Raw genomic sequence first — 19,763 nt, 5'->3', positions numbered from 1 at the left:
TAATAGCCATTCATGGACTTAACCTCCATTAATTTATCTAGTTCTCTTTTAAACCCTGTTATAGTCCTAGCCTTCACAACCTCCTCAGGCAAGGAGTTCAACATGTTGGCTGTGCACTGTGTGAAGAAGAACTTCCTTTTATTTGTTTAAAACCTGCTGTGCATTAATTTCATTTGGTGACCATTAGTTCTTATATTATGGGAACAAGTAAATAATTTTTCCGTATTCACTTTCTCCACCTCATTCATGATTTTGTATACCTTTATCATATCCCCCCTTAGTCTCCTCTTTTCCAAAAGGAAAAGTCCTAGTCTCTTTAATCTCTCCTCATATGGGACCCATTCCAAACCCTAATCATTTTAGTTGCCCTTCTTTGAACCTTTTCTAGTGCCAGTATATCTTTTTTGAAATGAGACCACATCTATATGCAATTTTCAAGATGTGGGTGTACCATGGATTTATATAAGGGCAATAATATATTCTCTGTCTTATTCTCTATCCCTTTTTTAATGATTCCTAACATCCTGTTTGCTTTTTTGACTGCTGCTGAACACTATATGGTCATCTTCAGAGAACTGTCCTTGATGACTCCAAGATATCTTTCCTGATTAGCCGTAACTAAATTAGCCCCCATCATATTGTATGTATAGTTGGGGTTATTTTATCCAATGTTCATTACTTGATATTTATACACATTAAATTTCACTTGCCATTTTGTTGCCCATTCACTTAGTTCTGTGAGCTCTTTTTGAAGTTCTTCACAGTCTGCGTTGGTCTTAACTATCTTGAGCAGTTTAGTATCATCTGCAAACTTTGCCACCTCACTGTTTACCCCTTTCTCCAGATCATTTATGACTAAGTTGAACAGGATTGGTCCTAGGACTCACCGTTGGGCAACACCACTAGTTACCCCTCTCCATTCTGAACACACCGATGGGTGAACCTGGAGAAAGTGATGGCAGCCCTTCAATGGGTCAGCTGGTAGGGCAACGGACTGGAGCCGGCACTCAGGAAGTCATCCTTATGTTGTCCTTCTGACTCCAGCTTGAAGGAGAGCTTCTTTTTCTTCCCCTTGCTGAGAAAGAGCAGGAGAAGAAAGACCAGGTGAGTCAACTCTTGCTTGGGAGTCACCCACTGAAAATGTAAAAACAATAAAGTAAAGCCATAAAAGACTTCAAGGCCCACCAGGCCCAACCTCTCTTCTAATATGGCAGAAAAGCCACATGTCTCCTGTCTAGGTAGGGACATCCTATTGCCCCAAAAGAAGTGGAAGGTCATTATATTCAGCCTCAGCAGCACTTGTGGAGCAGGGGGAAATACATGGCTGAGGAAATTCCCTGTAGCCAGAAGATAGGTCTTGAGCATCAAAGCTTTGTAGGTAAATACAAGGTCCACTTACACCACCGGCTGAGCCATTCTTCACAGGCCAGGAACTGCTTCTCCCAATTTGTGTTCCCCACCATGTCCCCGACCGAGCTGTAGAAGGCCCAGTTCATCAACCTGCCCACTCTTGCAACCCTCCTCTTCCACTCTGACTGATAGGGAGGAGTATTAAGCCTCCCTCCCTTAGGCCTTTCAGCATTCCTGGGGAACACCAACACCGCCCAAGTGACTTTGGGCCAGTTGGTCAACCAATGGGGCTGCCTCCTAGGCCAGGCTGAAGCCCAGCTTCAGGACTCAGAGGTAATGAAGCTCCCATCCCTACCTTCAGGACTCCAAGCACGGCCAGCCTTCTGGATCAAACATCCCCTCTTGTACTCCAGTCACAACAGCTAGCGGGCAAAAGGCAGGCTTTCATATCATTTGAGAGAGCAAGACAGAGCCTTGGAAGACCCAGCAGGATTAGGTCGCACAGGAATTGTCCTCAGATCCCACTGAGACTTCAACTCAGATTGCAGGATTCAAAGTCCTGAGGGCTGCTCTTACACCATGGGACCAATAGGGAAACCCAAGATCTCTGCTGAGTTCTGGTGTGGATGACCCTGCGGGCGCAGCCCTGCATTTGCTCACCAAGTTGGCATGTAACAGTTTGCTGCATTCCTAGAGGCCTTTCTTAATCCAGACTGAGAGGCCAGTGGGCATGTGAAGAAGTTGCCCCTTCCGTCCTAGGCAGTACGTGGCCCTTTCTAGGAAAGATCAAGTCCTGGAAGAAAAAAGACTGTTGTGAAATAACATCCTGAAGAGATGCCTTTTTCAGTTGTTGGAGGAGTATCATATGGGGAAATGTCCCCTCTTCACCTGACCAGGGACTTGAACCCTGGACCCTCAGATTGAAAGTTTGATGCTCTACCAACTGAGCAAATTTCATACAGAAGAGAAACTAGTCAGAAAATGAGGGCAGGAAACAATACAGAAAACCTGATGCTTTTGCTCTTTTAGCAGTCCTAGCCAAAGCCTACTCCTCCATCCGACGCCCTGAGGACTTATTCTTTTTTTAGTTAAATAGCAAATCCAGGAGAAAACACAGTCATACAAAGCAAAACGAAATCATAAACAGAAATGTCTTTGGAAATACAAAAATTAAAAAGGAAAATGCAATTCCCATCACTTTATCGCTTCTGGGCCATTCCTGTATCGAGAGCACCTGCTAAGGGCCCTGTGTGCTTACGAGAAACCTGGAGAAACTCATACCACAGCCTGAACATGAAACTCAACTGCTCCCAGGTGCTGCAGTAAAACCCTTTCCCTGCTATGACATTGCACTCCATATGATTTTATTAAAATATGCTAATGAGTGTGAATATAATGTAACTGGAGTATGCTTTATGCATGTAATGTAGCATTACAAAGTTTATAATCTACTGTGTGTGTTCATTGTATTTGTATGAACCGAACATTCTTGTATGTGAAACTAGAAATATGAAATATAACTCTGAGGTCCTGTTGTAATGATGCAAAGTGTGGGCCATTAATAGTGGTTTGGACTCTTGATGGCTCCCATTAACCAGGACAATTGACTGTAGATGGCTCTGTCCTGCACCATCTGTGAGTCAGGTCAGGAGGAATGAAGGCTTGGGGTCTCACAGGACATGTGAGCATGTCACTTGGTACAGGAATCCATCTTAAACCTGGGGCTTTCCCTCAGGAGACAGACAAAAGATTCCTGCCTTGTACCAAAGTTATATAAGTGGGTAGAACAGAAGAAAGGAGGCTGCAGTCATAAGAAATCCCCTAGCTACCACCTGAGTTGGAACAAGGATTATGCCAGGTGAAAAGATTGGGCCCAGACTAGAAATAAGCCTAGTCTGCAAAAGAAGCTTATTGGAAGATTTCTGAGGGTGAGATTTTATCAGTATTGAGTTTCCTATTGTATTAGGCTTAGACTTGCATGTTTGATATATTTTGCTCTATGGAGAATACAAACTCTATAGAGAAGGAAAAGTTAATGCCTTAGAAGAGTCTGTGTGTGTGTGTGTTAGATGGGTGCGAGGGTGCCTAGAAAACACTGTCCTGTAGTTTCTTTTCTCTGATTTCCTTTAGAAAATTTGAAGCGGGGAGCAAAAACCATTGTCTTCTGAGAGGATTGAATTCAAAACCTTCAGATTACGAAATTGAGACACTACCAGCTGTGCTAGGAAGGTTTAGAAAACAGCTAGACTCAATGCATATAGAATCTACAGCCGTGACCGAGCCAGGGGTGCACTGGAAGACACAGGGAGATATGGTGCCCAGACACCTTTCCTGGCAGTTAATAGATCAATTTTCTCTGACAGTAAACAATCTACTGGAATTCATGGCAGCAGAGGGTGGATATTTCCAAGCTGAGCACCCACTTCCACATTTCAGAATTTATTCTCCTTTTCCTAGTAGGGTACTTTCCATGTGAATTGGGCAAAAGAAGTTGGGGAAGCTACAGGGGTAATAGAAACCAGTATTTAAGGTAAGGCTTGAACTTATAACCCCAGCTATAGTCCCTTCTGCACTAACGAGTAGCACCACTGCAGGTGTTTCTGAGGCAAAACTGGGAAGCAGGCAGTTATCAGTCTCTGTGGTTCACACCTTTGCCTAGCAATTGAAAGGCTGCTGGTTCAAACCTAACTAAAGATGTGACTTTTCAGCGATGAGACTCCAGGATATTTAAACAGGAAGAAAATCTCCTCATTTCTGGTTTAGCCCCTTCTGCCCCTCTTCTCCCCCACACCATCTCTTCCCTTCCCCATTGGGGCCATACAGAGAGGATCCCCACTCACTGAGAAGTTCCCTTTCCTCCTTCACAAAGGGCTTTAATGCCCCTTATCTCACTCAAGCTCACAACTGCCCAGAGTTCAAGAACTGTCCCTGTTCCCATTGGACAGATGAGAGGAGCCTGAGGTCCAGAGAAGGGAAGTGACCTACCCAAGGGCATACAAAGCAAAGCAGGGGCAGAGCCAGAAAGAAAAGCCACCAGTTCTGACTCCTGTTCTAATGGACAACAAACCCCCCAGAGGCAGGGATAGAGCCCAGGAATCAAGATGATGGGGAAATGTCATTCAAACTGTTTCTGTCAGAAAATCCCATTCAGACTAAACCAGTTTGTTTCTCGAAATCATAACAAGTGGGATAAGAGTTCTTTGCAAAAATATTTTGTTGCAAAACAAAAGCATCTCCTGTTTGTCACAGTGTGTTAAATTGTCTCCTCGCACACAAAGGGGAGACACTTGGATCTCAAACATTAGATAAGTAGCTTCAGTCTGAGCTAAGTCGTTGCTGCTCTTAACAATTTCAAAATAAAAACATACAAATCAAATAGACTATTTCAGCTATTCTATAATATCATAATCTGCTCTGAGTAAACGTGATAGGACACTTCATATTATGCACTACTTATAGTGATACTCTCCAATGAATCCCCATCCTCCACCCACCGTGAAGTAGGTAGGAGTGGATCACTATTATTTCTACTTGAAAGAGGGAGAAGCTAAGGCTGAGAAAGCAGAATTGACTTGCCTTAGGTCACCCAGCCAGCGAGTGGCAGAGTTGGGAATAAGACACAAGAGCCCTGATTTTCAAACTAACCATCAGAACTTGAATTTCATCCACTGAATGACCTTAAAGTGCTCTCAGATGAGCTCCAGACCAACAACAGTGACAGAATTATTCAGCAAGTATTTGAGAACTGCAATGTTAGAGAGAATCATCAACTGCTCAGAGACCATTAATGCAGAGAAGCAGCAAAATTTGACAAACATAGAACTGGTTCTGACTTATTTCCTTGGTCTTAAAAAAGAACAACAAGGACCTGAGTTTCCTCCCTGTCAATAACCCCCTGCTCAGCCAATCAGGGTAGAGACTGAGGACGGGAGGCTGAGAGTTCTCAGCAGAGAGTACAAAGGATGGCCTAGGTCACCTGTGGGGATCACTGTCCAAGCACTATTTCAGCCCCACAGTTTTGGATAGACCGCCCACAGTGGGAGCTGCAGAGGACTCCCCCGCAACACACACACACACACAAACACACACACACACACACACACATCCTGGTGTTGGGAGGGGAACAGGAGAAAGGACAAAAGAAGCAAGAGACGAAGAGAAAGGAGGGAGGGATGGAGGAAAAGGTGAAACAAAAAGGACAAACCCTAATGTCCCCAGTGATTCTAAGGGACAAAATCCTAGGTGTGGAATAAAATTCTGCCTCCTTAAGCTCGTGTATTCAATGCCTAGAATTCAACTGTCACCAGATGGATCAGATTGAACAGGTTTCAAACCTCCAGGAGGCTCTTCCCTTCTAAACAGGGATGGCTGTTTTCTAGTAAAATCACTACAAGGGAAGGAGAAAACTCGAAAGAGGTTCCTCCTGGCGCTCACGTCCATGAACCCAAATACTCTCTCAGTCCTCAAAGAGAGACCTGGAGAAGGAGACTTGCTGAAGCAAAGCCACAGGAGTCTCTGAGGTTTCCCTGGCCCCTCGCCCTTCTCCTGCCTGGCTGATGTCATCATCTCTCTGTGAGGTCACTACGTCCTCATCTCCTTTGACCAATAGTCTGAGGTCCTGCAAATGGCCTTTGTGATGTCACTGCCACACCCGTCCCTTGCTGTGCTAATGTCCTGCCCCAGGCCAGGCACTTTGGAGGTTTGAGCTACTCCCTGTGGATCACCCCGCTCAAGGAGCGTTCGTTCTAGGAAGCAAGCCGGCTGGACAGGAAAACATCAGATGCTGCTTCCAATGCTATACTCAGTTTTTCAGATATTAGTCGACTTTCTGGCCAGAAGAGACCATTAGAGCATCTAATCTGACCCCCTGCATATCACAGGCCTCCTGTATGACACAAGAGCTACTTTTGGGGCAAACCCATTCCAGAAAGGCATCTAGTCTTCATTAAACGACATCAGGACATGGTGAATCCACCGGTTTCCTTGGTAGCTTGTTCCTGTAGTGAATCATCCTCACTGTTGAATATTTGTGCCTTAGTTGTAATATGAATTTGTCTTTTTTCACCTTCGAGCCTTTGGGTCTTGTTATGCATTTCTCTGCTCAATTAAAAAGCCCTCTAACACCCAATCTTTTCTCTCCATTAAGGCACTTCAACACTTCAGTGAAGTCACCTTTCAATCTTCTTTTGATAAGCTAAACAGACTGAGCTATTTCAATAGCTCACTAGAAGGCATTTTTCTCCAGCCCTCAGAACATTTGGTGGCTCTTTGCTGCCCTAGCTCCAATTTCACAACATCTTTTTCAAACGAGGACACCAAAACTGGAGGCAGTATTCCAATATCAGTCTCACTGATGCCATGTCACCTCCTGTGACGTTATTGACATAATCTTTAACTGTATAGATCACCGTTACGACCACTGTTCCATATTTGCAGTCAATATTGTAGAAATGTTGTTTTGTAAGGGGTCTATGGAGAGGTTCTGATTGGCTAATTATAATGATGCTATCTCTAGATGTGTATCATTTTTGTAGTCGACGTTATGAATATTGGTTCTATGCTGTCCGTATTTCAAACTCGTGCTCTGCTTCTGGGGAACACTCTAGACAAGTTGGTGTCAGTTCTGCCTAGCCTGCTTGATGGCCCACTACGGACCATCAGCTATACAATCGACCCATTGAGAGAAGGCAGGTACACCTTGTGACTCAGTAAGGTATGCAGGGACCTGCCTGTGGACAGAACTCAAAGGTTTTTCTATGCCACATGCTGGATATAGTGTCCTTGGGACAAAGAAAGCAAGGACAACATGGCAAGAGACTATAAAAGGCTGATGCCTCGTCTCCATCTTGTCTTCAGTCCTGCTTCATACCTCTGGAGGGACTTTGCTACAAACTGAAACTCTATACAAAAGACTGAATGACCCATCCCATCTGTGGATGGACTCCAGAGACTTGATGTGAACCTGCAGTTTATTCCATCACTGCTACAGGCCTGAACCAAGAGCTTTGCCATTACTTCATGTGAAGGATTAAAAATCTATCTGCTGTTTATATAGCAACCTGGTGCATGGATTGTGCCAGCTCTTTTCCAGACTCAAAGTCCAGAGTATGTTCAAGGATTAGAGGCCTAGCAAATAGTGATAAGATAAGAGAAAGCTGGGGTAAACAGAAAGCCTTGCTTGCTAAGATAGGCCTGGTCAGCAAAGTGCCAGGAGTTGGAGCTAAGAACTAAAGAATTGTGTCTTATTCAGAGTTGCAGATTGAACAAAGAATCTCTGTTCCTGTTGTGTTTGTTTCTTCTGTAGGGAGACGTTCTTCCCACAGATCAAACCTTGAGTTTATGAAAAGTTGTCACATGTCAGTGTAAGATATGTCATCCTTCCACGTCCCTTCCCAGGGACCAATGCCTGCCTTTAGACACACAGAAAACAATCTTTATTGCCATATACTTTCACTGTTTCTTTGTTTATACCAAAGCCTTTTCCCACCAGCAGGGGCCTCTGTATGCACAGAACTCCTGGTAGCGTGATGGCTGCAGGCAGTGGAGAACTCTATTTTGGCATCTCTTTGTCTGTTTTGTGGTCGACATCTGCAGTGGCTGTTAAAAGGCCTCTAGACAGTGATCTTTGGGAAGAGCTGGCCGAAGAGCTTTCCTGCTAACCAGGAGAGCCTGGCTTGCCCTGCCAGTTCTTCTTGCTGAACCTAGTGTGTTTGTTGGCTCCCTTTTTGTATCTCTTTTCAGAAAAAGAAAAGACCTGTCAGCAGAATCCTTCTAAGTGCTTGTTCAAGACAGAGAGAGCCTTCCTTGTGGCTAAGTCTTGGTCTCACCGCTGTGGAGCCTCTTGCTGTCCATCCTGAGAATCAGTTCTGGTTCACCAGTGCAGCTTCATCTAGTGGCATCTGGCTACATCTGTTCTATCATTAGGACCCATGTCGCTCTCAGGACTTCAGTGTCCTCTTATGGACACAACCCTCTGGCTGTGCCCCATTCAGTTCTCTCCCCCCTTCTCGGGGGCAGCTGTTCTCTACCCAGACACTTGCCTCAGTGGCCGGCTGCAGTCCAGGGTATATCCACCTATGTCAGCCACCTGTGTCAGTGGCTACGGAGGCAAAAGTGGTGAACCTCCAACCCTGCATCTGTTTCCCTGGACCACTTCCCCACATCCCCAGCACCTTCCTCTGCCTTTGTATCAATTCCTCTGTCTGACAGTACTCAGCCAGAAGGTGACTCATGCACCCCTTACCCACCCAGCACTACTCTGAGCATGGTGCCCACCCTTCCCTTTCCCCTTCCCCAGTCAAACTTCCCTTCTCAAACTCCAAGCAGTGACTGACTCTTGCTGTGCTGGGCAGCCCTTTATATATGGGCTGCTCCAGCAAGCCTTCTCCTGATTGGCTCTCCCAGTAAGCCCTTTCCTGATAGGCCGGGTTCTGTGCAGCCTCTGCAAGGCTGCCTTTATCGTTTTCCTGCTTGGTTGGGGGCAGACACTTCCCCACACTTGGAAAATGGCAAATGAGAAGTTTAGAGCTGGTGGAAAGGTTACCATAACTGAGAACTGAGCCGAGGTTGCTTAACTGAAACACAGATCACTAACCGCTATATGATCACAGTGGCTGGTGGGAGAAACACATGTTAGAAGCCCTCTGTCATCTCAGCTGTGGCTTTCTGTGCACGGAGAGCCAGACACCTCAAGGTCTGCAGGTCCTGAGGGAAATGTGGAATGTCTGTACTTTAAAATTTGCGGGTGTTGTCCTGGACCATCAAATGGAACAGTTGCAAACATTTTCTTGAGGCAGGCACCATGGCTTAGCTGGCTAAAGCACCTGTCTAGTAAACAGGAGATCGGGGTTCAATTCCCCGTGATGCCTTGGTGTAAGGCTTTTGTCTCCTCCGCTCACATTTTCCTGTGTCTTCCTAGGAAACAGAAGAGACTTCCCTTGGTATCCAAGTCATTGCTTGCTAAGGAAAAGGCTTCTTTGTAGAGAAGCAATGGAAAGAATCAAATCACATGCTTGGAGTTGATGAAAAGGCTGCTGTGACTGGCATTAGCATGGTGGTTGCTTTGACTGCAATAGCTGCAACATGAGAGCCTGCGCCACACGTCCTTGTGATTCACTGGGGATGTCCACACGCAGATGTCATGTCACCTTCCTTTAGATAGTCACTGATGAAAAATAGAGCAGTTTGGAGAAAAGTCCCAGAGAGTGGCACCGTGGCTAAGCTGGCTGACTCACCTGCCAGGTAAAGTGGAGTTAGGGATGCAGCACCCAGTAGTGCCTTGCCAAATGTGTCCGCTCTTCCCATCTTTTGGTCAATCTTCTGAGGAAACAGAGAAGACTGCCTCTGCCTTGGAATGCAAATGCTTCCAAAAGAAACCGTTCGTTTTTTCTGACAAGTGTTGGAAGGAGGCACCTAAGAAATGTGGAGACAAGGAAAAGGTCATCGTAACTCAACTTGCATCCATGGCTCTTGGGGCCACAACGCAGAGCACTAAGCACTGTATGACCACAGCAAAATCTAAACTTTACACCTTATTACACTAGGCAGTAGTTAGGTCAAGCATTTTTCTCACCCCACTGGATGTTACCCTCCTTAATACATAGAATTCCCCCCTTCATTTTCTCAGGATTCCTGCTGCTTCCAACATAGGTGGGGGAGGAGAAAGGCAAAAACATGATGCCACAGTCTCCTATTTTATACCCTTAGTTCAAGTGTCTAGAAGACACTTGCCGAGACATGTCCGGGTGGGCTCTGCTAAGTCACTAGGTTGGGGAATCCTCCTGGTGTGGTCTTGTGCAACTGAGTCATAGACTTGAGCAGTCCCCACAGTGTTGTGTTTGGGCATCTGTCATTGAATTGGAAATCCCTTAATTACAATTCCTCTGCTGATTCATGGTTTTTGAACTCCCTCCTTGGCAGGGGTCATTATCAAAATTATAGCATATTTCAGTAACAACCATACAGCAAAATGCATAACTTCATACACCCTCATGCTATACATATTTGGACAGAGTAACCGATTTCAGCAGATCATGACTTTTCATGTGATAACTTACATGGAATGGTTTGTATGACATATCACAGCCATATATGAATGATGAATATGTGAGCTACAGGGGGCTATTTTGAGGTACATCATGTCACAAAAGCCTCCAGAGACTGGTCTTTGGCAAGAGCTGGCTGAAGAGCCTTCTGAGTAACTGAGAGATCCTGGCTTGGCTCGCCAGTTTGTGCTTATGAATTAAACTTGTCCGCTGGGCTCCCTTTTTTGGTGTCTCTTTCACATAAACAGAGCAGAAGTTCTTGGCCAATCCGTGACAGTGCTTGTTCAAGACACAGAGAACCTCTGTGCTGGGGCAGGGGTAAGGGTGCAGGAGGTGGTCGGAGGGGGGTGCTTACCTCGGGCATCACAGCTCCCAAAGTGACCGGCACACACTCCCCTCCTGCAGTGGCTTCTAGGCAGTGGGATCCAGGGGCAGGTCAGCTATGGAGTTTGCACTCAGGCTCGCAGGGATATGCCAGCTGCTTCCAGGAGCAGTGCAGCATGAAGGGAGGGGGCAGAGTGGGCAGGGAGCTGCCTTAGCGCTGCTGGCACATCTCCGTGCGTTGCTTGGGGAGGCATCAGGTCTCTGTGGGATGCCTGAGGCGGGGCAGTGCCCGAAGGGGCTCAGGTCCCCCTTTGCCTCCTCTCTCCAGGCTCCTAGCCCATTTTGCCGGCTGACAGGGATTTTAGGGTGCAGCAGCGCAGGGAGCAGGAAGGGCGAACCACAGTGGCTGCTTCCCCTAGAAGTATTTGCAGTCAGGATTTCCCCCAACAGTGCCCCACAGGGGTCCAGGGTCAGCTCCAGCACAGGCCACACAGGAAGGCTTAATGCTCGAGCTACAGCACATGCTGGGCAGGCTTGAGGCTGGGCTCCCCATGGCAGGAGAGAAGATGAAGACTAGGCCCCTGGAGGGGCAGGCTGGGCTTCCTGGATCCCATTTGCTCACAGCCAGGGCCCTGCCCCCACTCCCAAGTCGTCCATCGTGCCCCCAGGTCAGCCAGAATGGAGCAGCAGTTTTTACTGCACCAAGTCCACTTCTGGCTTACAGGCAACTCCCAGACTCACCACAGCCCACCATCTTGGCCAGAAAGGAGCCTACTCAGCCTCACCATTGCTTCTTTTCCTTCCACCCAGAACCCCGCTTCTCCTGGGCTGCAAGTAGCCATCCCTGGGAAGCCAAGAGGCAGGCACAAGATTCTGCCTCCCAGCAGCCAACCACACCTCCCCAGGCTTTGCAGAATGAATGATGGTGCTCTACTAACCCCACTTAGCCACAAGGATGTGCTTAGTTTCTGCCCTGCCTTTCTCAGCTTGACTTTCCTCTTTTGCCCCATTCCTGCCTCACTTCGTCCTTTGGCAAGTCACGCAAAGGAGGCCAGCAGGAAGAGCCGGCATCCACCAGCCAATCTCCAAGGACAGAGGAGGCCAAGCTACAAGCCTCTGAAAGGTAACATGACTAACTCCTCTAGGTTCTCCAGCCTGACACCAAGGTGCTTTCTCCACTGCTGTCAGCACCTTCTGTCATGCAGGGGTTGGAGTTATCCCAGGGACAGGCCAATAGGAGAAGGAGGAGCACCTTCCTGAACAGCAAGGGGATCTGGGAAAAGGAAGCCAGCATGTTTCTACCTGGCTTTGAACCAGGGACTTTTTGCGTGTTAGGCAAATGTGATAACCACTACACTACAGAAACTCCATCTGCTTGCTTATTGCTCACCCTTCCACAGACCGATGGACAAACCTAGAGAAAGTGGTGGCAGCCCTTCAATAGGTCAGCTGGCAGAGCAGTGGACTGGAGCCGGCACATCCTTACCTGGCCCGTGTGACTCCAGCTTGAGGGAGAGCCTCTTCTTCTTCTCCTTGCTGACAAAGAGCAAGAGAAGAATGAAAGGTCAGGTGGACCAGCTCGGTGCAGAAGCCCATGCTGTCTTTTCCTGCTGCATAGCCTGAAATGAGGGACTCGTGGCAGTTAAAGGAACTGCTGCAGCTTTCAGAAAACATCCCACCTGTGCACAAAGCTGGATAGAATAGCCTGCTAGTCTAGCACACTCCCAACTGAACTACTTCAGCAGCTGCTAGGTTTTTTTTTGGCTCATTAAACCACATCTTCAGTCACTGATGGCCAATGAGAGAGCGACATCGCTTGCTATTTTAGCACTTGAAAATGCCATTGGCCAATCTTTGGATCTCTTTAATGCTGCACTTCTGTTCATGGGTGAAAGGTGAGAGAAACGACCTTTACTAAAGGCCTGGGGTTAACATCCTAACGCTGTCTCCTAATGTAACACTATTTAATCCTGGCCAGCCCTGTGCTGGTGACAGTTGCATTTCTAGATGTTAGTACGTTTCAGTTACGGTTAAAATTAAAAAGTTTCTATATGCTTAAAGAAAAAGCATTTGTTTTATTTGTTTATATATGGCATGAATAAATCCAGGTTTACAGAACCTAGCCTGCAAATTTAGCATCTTATATGACAGAGAAAATCATGCATCGAAATTGTGCATTGAAATCATGAACTGAGCTACAAATGCAATGAAAAATAAGATACTTAAAATTTTAACATATGGGGGGGCACCGAAGACATGTTTTTCCTGGGGTGCCACTTGGTCTAGGTCAGACCCTGTCAGGGAGCACAGGAATTAGTGTCACATGCCTATTTTCAGGCTGTAATCTCTGGGCACCCTGCTCTGCGGGAGGGATCGTGGTAGCCTAGACTCAGGGCTGGAACAGGCCCCTGATTGAGGGGGTGGCTGCATGGTTTACAGTGCTCCAATGTCTCAGACAATGTGTGTCTCCCAAAGCCTCAGATCTGCGTCTCCAGAAGGCTCCTGTGCTGCCTCCGCTCCTTTCACCTTCTACAGCAAGGAGCAGCAGCAAGGGGAGGGATGAGCCATAGGCACTAGGTGGGGGGTAGAGGCTTCAGGAGCCCAGAGTGTTTGCCAGTCTGGGCATTTTGGCTGAGACCTCAGGGACACATTGTGAGGCAGAATCCCAGGCATCTGTATGAAAGGAGCTTAGGGACTTAAGAGCAGCCAGACTGGGTCAGACTGGTTGCATTTTGCCCAGTGTCCTGTCTTCCCATAGCGACCGAAGCCAGGTGCCCCAGAGGGAATGAACAGAACAGGTAATCATCAAGTGATCTATCCCCTGTCACCCACTCCCAGCAAACAGAGACTAGGGACACCTTCCCTGCCCATCCTGGCTCAGAGCATGTCCTCCATGAATCGATTTAGCTCTTTTTTTGAGCCCTGTTATAGTCTTGACCTTCACAACATCCTCCGGCAAGGAGTTCCGTAGGTTGACTGTGCCTTGTGTGAAAAAAACTTCCTTTTCTTTGTTTTAAACGTGCTGCCCATTAATTTCATTTGGTGACCCCTCGTTCTTGTGTTATGAGAAGGAATAAGTAATACTTCCTTATTTACTTTCTCCACACCTGCCACGTTTATAGACTTTTATCATATCCCCCTTAGTCATCTTTTCTCCAAGCCAAAATGTCCCAGTCTTATTATTCTCTTCTCAGATGGCAGACACTCCATACCCCTTTCTGAACCTTTTCCAATTCCAATACATCTTTTTAAAGATGGGGTGACCATATCTGCATGCAGCATTCAAGATGTGGGCGTACCATGGATTTATACAGTGGCAATAAGATTTTCTCTCTTATTTTCTATCCCTTTCTTAATGATTCCCAACATTCTGTTTGCTTTTTGCCGGCCGCTGCACATTGAGTGGATGTTTGCAGAGAACTATCCACAGTGACTCCAAGATCTCTCACTTGAGTGGCAACAGCTATTTGACATCCCTTCGTTTTATATGTAGAGTTGGGATTGTGTTTGCCAATGTGCATCACTTTGCATTTATCAGCATTGAATTTCATCTGCCATTTTGTTGCCCTTTCACCCAATTTTGTGAAATCTCTTTTTAGTTCCTCACAGGCTGCTTCACAATTAATTATCCTCTGTAGTTTGGGATCATCTGCAACTTTTATCACCTCGCTGTTTAGCAGATCGTTTATCAATATTTTGAATAGTCGCAGTACAGACACCACTAGTTACCTGTTTGTATCCTGAAAACTGACCATTTAGTCCTACCCTTTGTTTCCTAGCTTTTAACCAGTTATTGATCCAGGTGAAGACCTTCCAGAGGTGAAAGTAAGCTGGTCCGGTCCGATATGGGGTACCGGCAAGAGCGGTTACGCTGTGCTAGCCCGGCCCAGGTTCCCCAAGCTGGTGATTTAAAGGGCCCAGGGCTCCCTGCAGAGGCCAGAGCCCCAGGCCCTTTAAATCGCTGCGTGAGCCCCCCTGCCGGAGCCCTAGGGAGCAAATCACTGCCGTAGAACCCTGCTGTCTCCCGCGCCACGAACACAGAGCAGGGGCAACTGGAGCTTCCTTACAGTGTGTGTGGGGGCACTGTTGTCTGAACTGTCGTGCTCTCATAACACCCCTTCCCCAGGGACCCACATTCACACCACCCCTCCCCCAAGGCCACACCCACAGAACGCCTCTTCCCCCCCAAGACTCCACCCTTCCCCCCACTCCATCATTTGTCGTAACAGCCAGTAAAGTGTGGTGGGGCCACAGCCCTCTAACTCCCTGTTCCAGCACCCCTGACACAGAGCTAAGCAGGCAGCAGTGTGTGTGTGTCACAGAGGCTGCTGTGCTGAGCTGAGCCACTGAGGGAAGCAGGGACTGATGTTGGGGCTGTCCCCTTCCCTCTGCCTCTGGACTGGTTGCTTGCAGCAGCTGTCTGAACTTAGAGACAGTGTGCCCACACACTCTTCGCCAACACACACACTAACACACACTCTACCCCACCAGGCACATTGCAATTGAAAAGCAGCTGGCAATCTAGTAGGATTCCCATGGAACAATGCGATAGGGAAACCTGCATCATGTGATGCTGTACCAGCCTGTGAGGCTTTGCAAACCCTTCCCAAAGCACCTGCAGCCAGTTGCACAACTACCCACAATGCACTCTTTTCAGTGGCCATCCAAGAGTCTACCCTGGATGTGCTCTGGTGACACAAGGGGGCATAGTGTGGACATGCAACAGCTGTTTATTTGAAACACTTTAAAGCCACGTTACCCAATAGTGTAGAGGCAGCTTGAGAGTGAGACAAGACCCAGCTTTGTTGAAACTGAAGAACCACAACTTCCTCCGTAGTTAGCAGGATTTGAACCTGTGACGGGAGACCCCAATGGATTTCTAGCCCATCACCTTAACCACTCGGCCACAACTACTTGCTTGAGTGGCGTCTCTCACTACACTCCAGTTCTGTTCTCACTGAGTGATCAATTCCAATTGTTCCCTCAGACCAGCTTCCTCAACACACACACTGCTGTGCCATTGTGTAAGTGTGTCCCAGGCTGAACTGCAAGAATTCCTGCTCATTTCCCTTCTGGCTGGAGCATGAGGAGAGTGTGTTTGTGGTCAATGACGTTCCTGTAGATTGTTGTCCATTTCCTGCCTTGATCATTCAGACAGTTCCTTTACCATCATATCCCCAGCACATCAGGGATTGCAATAGCAGGGGGCAGGTTTTCTCTGGGGCACTGAGCTTTGCCAGGTGGTTGGTGGCTCCTTTCTTTCCTCACCCTGGAGTAAACTCAGCTTTTTATTCCATCCTTGATGTTTCAAGGAATAACAAGAGATGACCGAGGAAAGAGGTGGACAGGGTTGGTCTCAGGTGAGGGGCAGAGAGGTGCAAGTGGTGGGCATTGCCGGTCTTATGAGTGGGGCAAAGAGGTGTGGGTGGTGGACAGGGCAGGTCAGGGGAGGGGATAGAGAGGTGTGAGTGCTGAGCAAAGTGGGTCTCAGGAGAGGCACAGAGGTGTGAGTCCTGGGCAGGGTGAGTCTCAGGGGAAGGGCAGAGAGGTGGGGGAAGCATGCAGACCTTGGGGGCGGGGGTGGAGAGACACAAGGAGGCCTTCGGGGAGGAGGGGAGCAAGCAAAAGGTGGACCAGCAGGCCTCAGCCAAAGAGAAAGAGCAGGAGTGGGAAGTGGCCAAATGGGAGTGAGAGCAGAGGGCAAGTGGGGCTTCAGAGGGAGGAGAATGAGTCAAGGAGGTGGAGTGGACAGAACTGCCCAGAGGATTCAGGGGGCCTGAGGAAAAACAATTTTGGGTGCCCCTTCCATAAAAAAAAGTTGCAATACTATAGAATACTATATTCTTATGGGATCCCTGCAGGTCCTGGGGTAAATTGCCCCACTTGCACCCCCCTCTGGGTGACCGTGCCCTCAGCCTCTCCTCGTAAGTCCCCTGCCCCCTAATCATTTTTGTTGCCCTCCCCTAGACTCTCTCCAATTTGTTTCTGTAGTGGGAGGGCAAAAACTGGACACAATGCTCCAGATGTGGCCTCACCAGTGCCGAATAGAGGGGAATAATCACTTCTCTCGATCTGCTGGAAATGCTCCTACTAATCCAGCCCAATACGTCCAGTTACCCATATTGAATGTAGACCCAGCAATATTTGATAAATTGGTTACTGTCCATTCAGGAGGTTCTTTCCTACCTATTCACATAGAATGAAGATGCTCTAAACAGAGGGGAGAGAGCTGTCCCGTCCGTGTAGTTAATCCATCTCCCCGAGAGGTGGTAGCTATGTCACTGGGGGAAGCTATGTGGGTGGGTGTGCAAGCTGTGCTGTCTCCATGTATCCATAAGTTTAATCAAACCCCATTTTTAAAAGCACTGTGGTCTGGGAACAGAACAGGAGATCTCAGAGGCAGGGCCTGTCCTTCAAAATCTTTAAAATCACCGATTTACCCCCACAGCAGCCATGGGGGTGTAACTCAGTAGTAGAGTGTTTGACTGAAAATCAAGAGGTCCTTGGTTCAAGTCCCTTTGCCACCTTATAAACTTCTTCCTTCAACAAAAATAATTGCATTTCCATTATGTTGAGGAGTTCCACTAAATAGGGATTCCTGAAATGAATGGAAACACTCAATATTTTCCTGTGCAAATGCATAAAAACCTAGCAAACATGTGACTCCACTGAAATCAGTTCCAGTCCTCTAAAGGATTAAAGAATCCTTACTGAGGCTGCAGGAAAAAAACATCCCAATGTGTAGAAAGAATAGTATATATGGCAGGCGACCAGCTTGGCTTAACAGTGAAATCCTTGCTGATCTTAAATGCAAAAAAGAAGCTTCCAAGAAGTGGAAGATTGGACAAATGACCAGGGAGGAGTATAAAAATATTGCTCAGGCATCCAGGAGTGAAATCAGGCAGGCCAAATCACGCTCGGAGTTGCAGCTAGCAAGAGATGTTAAGAGTAAAAAGAAGGTTTCCTTCAGGTATGTTAGTAACATGAAGAAAGTCAAGGAAAGTGTGGGCCCCTTACTGAATGAGGGAGGTAACTAAGTGGACAGAGAATGTGGAAAAAGCTAATGTACTCAATGATTTTTTTGCCTCTGTCTTCAAAAACAAGGTCAGCTCCCAGACTGCTGCACTGGGCAGCACAGCATGGGGAGAAAGTGACCAGCCCTCTGTGGAGAAAGAAGTGGTTCGGGACTATTTAGAAAAACTGGAGACGAGCACATGTTCATGGGGCCAGATGCGCTGCATCCGAGGGTGCTAAAGGAGTTGGCGGATGTGATTGCAGAGCCATTGGCCATTATCTTTGAAAACTCATGGCGATCAGGGGAGGTCCCGAATGACTGGAAAAAGGCTACTGTAGTGCTCATCTTTAAAAAAGGGAAGAAGGAGGATCTGAGGAACTACAGGCTAGTCAGTCTTACCTCAGTCCCTGAAAAAATCATGGAGCAGGTCCTCAAGGAATCACTTCTGAAGCACTTAGAGGAGAGGAAAGTGATCAGGAACAGTCAGCATGGATTCACCAAGGGCAAGTCATGCCTGACTAACCTAATTACCTTCTATGAGGAGATAACTGGCTCTGTGGATGAGGGGAAAGCAGTGTATGTGTTATCCCTTGACTTTAGCAAAGCTTTTGATACGATCTCCCATAGTATTCTTGCCAGAAAGTTAAAGAAGTGTGGGCTGGATGAATGGACTGTAAGGTGGATAGAAAGCTGGCTAGATCGTCAGGCTCAACGGATAGTGATCAACGGCTCCATGTCTAGTTGGCAGCCGGTTTCAAGCGCAGTGCCCCAAGGGTCTGTCCTGGGGCTTGTTTTGTTCAATATCTTCATTGATTATCTGGAGGATGGTGTGGATTGCACCCTCAACAAGTTTGCAGATGACACTAAACTGGGAGGAGTGGTAGATACACTGGAGGGTAGGGATAGGATACAGAGGGACCTAGACAAATTAGAGGACTGGGCCAAAAGAAACCTGATGAGGTTCAACAAGGACAAGGGATGAGTCCTGCACTTAGGACGGAAGAATCCCATTCACTGTTACAGACTAGGGACCAAATGGCTAGGAAGCAGTTCTGCAGAAAAGGACCTAGGGGTTACACTAGACGAGAAGCTGGCTACGAGTCAACAGTGTGCCCTTGTTGCCAAGAAGGCTAACGGCATTGTGGGCTGTATAAGTAGGGGCATTGCCAGCAGATCGAGGGATGTGATCATTCCTCTCTATTCGGCATTGGTGAAGCCTCATCTGGTGTACTGTGTCCAGTTTGGGGTCCGACACTACAAGAAGGATGTGGAAAAATTGGAAACAGTCCAGCAGAGGGCAACAAAAATGATCAGGGGTCTGAAGCGCATGACTAATGAGGAAAGGCTAAGGGAACTGGGCTTGTTTAGTCTGCAGAAGAGAAGACTGAGGGGGATTTGATAGCTGCTTTTAAGTACCTGAAAGGGGGTTCCAAAGAGGATAGACCTAGACTTTTCTCAGTGGTAGCAGATGAGAGAACAAAGAGTAAGGGTCTCAAGTTGCAGTGGGGGAGGTATAGGCTGGATATTAGGAAAAAACTTTTTCACTAGGAGGGTGGTGAAGCACTGGAATGGGATAGCTAGGGAGGTGGTGGAATCTCCTTCCTTAGAGGTTTTTAAGGTCAGGCTTGACAAAGCCTTGGCTGGGATGATTTAGTTGGGGATTGGTCCTGCTTTGAGCAGTGGATTGGACTAGATGACTTCCTGAGGTTCCTTCCAACCCTAATATTCTATGATTATATGATTAGAAGCTCTAATGGTCTCTTCTGGCCATAAAGTCGACTAATTTCTGAAAAACGGAGCGTAGCATTGGGAGCAGCATCTGATGTTTTACTGTCTAGCCGGCTTGCTGCCTAGAACGAACACTCCTTGAGTGGGGTGATCCACAGGGAGTAGCTCAAACCTCCAAAGTGCCTGGCCTGGGGCAGGACATTAGCACAACAAGGGAGGGGTGTGGCAGTGACATCAAAAAGGGCTTTTGCAGGACCTCAGACTATTGGTCAAAGGAGATAGGGACGTAGTGACCTCACAGA

At 47.4% G+C, this 19,763-nt stretch overlaps 1 protein-coding gene and 2 non-coding genes across 3 annotated transcripts in view; 2 read left to right on the top strand and 1 right to left on the bottom strand.

The window, feature by feature from the left end:
• Window positions 1-19,763, top strand: part of LOC127052581 (zinc finger protein 436-like) — a 269,164-nt gene that overhangs the window by 16,951 nt on the left and 232,450 nt on the right. The gene's annotated exons all lie outside the window — the stretch shown is intronic.
• Window positions 9,146-9,218, top strand: TRNAT-AGU (transfer RNA threonine (anticodon AGU)). Its single transcript has one exon. It is a non-coding gene; the product is annotated as a tRNA-Thr (tRNA).
• TRNAS-AGA (transfer RNA serine (anticodon AGA)) lies at window positions 15,551-15,632 on the bottom strand. The gene has a single exon. It is a non-coding gene; the product is annotated as a tRNA-Ser (tRNA).

This window comes from Gopherus flavomarginatus, chromosome 5 (genome assembly GCF_025201925.1).
Source record: "Gopherus flavomarginatus isolate rGopFla2 chromosome 5, rGopFla2.mat.asm, whole genome shotgun sequence".
NCBI classification, from domain to species: domain Eukaryota; kingdom Metazoa; phylum Chordata; order Testudines; family Testudinidae; genus Gopherus; species Gopherus flavomarginatus.
This window is presented reverse-complemented; position numbering and strand designations above follow the sequence as displayed.